The sequence below is a fragment of the Saprolegnia parasitica genome (genome assembly GCF_000151545.1).
Source record: "Saprolegnia parasitica CBS 223.65 unplaced genomic scaffold supercont2.73, whole genome shotgun sequence".
In the NCBI taxonomy this organism is placed as follows: Eukaryota; Oomycota; class Saprolegniomycetes; order Saprolegniales; family Saprolegniaceae; genus Saprolegnia; species Saprolegnia parasitica.
Window position 1 is genome coordinate 9791 of NW_012156467.1, and position 1053 is coordinate 10843.

Below are 1053 nucleotides of genomic sequence, written 5' to 3' on the forward strand. Positions count from 1 at the left end.
CGTCATGTTAAATAGTGTGAGAGCCATGTACCAAAACCATGATTGTCAGCCCACAAACGCGCCAACGCGACGTAGCAGATATATATAACTCTCTGTACACTTTATGTAGGATGCACACGTCGTTTCCGACGCTGAACGCGGCGCAATCACGCGCCAATCCATTTTCCATTTTTCGAGGTGCCGGCAGAATTGCCTAAATACTTCACGTGATATCACGGGGTTCTAAAGCTCCAAGGACCCCAATTCTGGCTGCCACAGCTGGTGATGGGTCTCGACCCGGGCTGCGACCAGTTTGTTGGGCCGCGTCGTCGCTTGGGCGCTCACACCAAACTCGAACTGCCGAGCGTCCGTTTTCACAAAATGCGACATGCAATTTCGGTTGAGAATGCAATGCGATCGCGGAAACTGACAATGAACAGCGCGGGTGGCAAGTTAGAGGGCATGTTGCGTGTGGTCGAGGAAGGTAGCGTGCGCTCGATATCGCACTCGATGCGCAGCCGGAGCGTCGTGGGAATGGGCAAAATAGCACTATAATTACCGCCGTCTTTTTCTCTCGCTACAGAGCTCGCACGGCGACGCTACAAAGCATTTTGGACTCCCCATTGTGTCGTCTAGCATTCTGGGGAGTATGGTAATTATAAACTTCATTTTAGTCGATCCGCCGGAGCATGTGCCACCCTAAAATATGGCTATTTGTGGTTGCAAATGGCGAACGCCAATAATATCTGCCACGTCGTGCCATGCTGAAACTCGCTCTCGCCTGTGTCTCCGTTCCAGCGACAACTACGGTAACCTCACCAAACTAAATAGTACGCAATCTTTGATTAGGACGATACCAAGCCGACTTGTTCATCAACACCGTCCAAGAGCAGCACAATGTGGCGTAGCTGGGACTCGACGACGCGGTGCGCGTCCGAGTCGAGGCGCGTCGCTGCGCTCGTCGCCGCATCCCATAGCTTCGCAGACCACTCAGCGTGGGCTTGCAGAAGCGCGAGCGCGCGCTGGTTGTTGTAAAGAAGCCACCACACGGCGCAGGACGCGTGAAGTGCGACG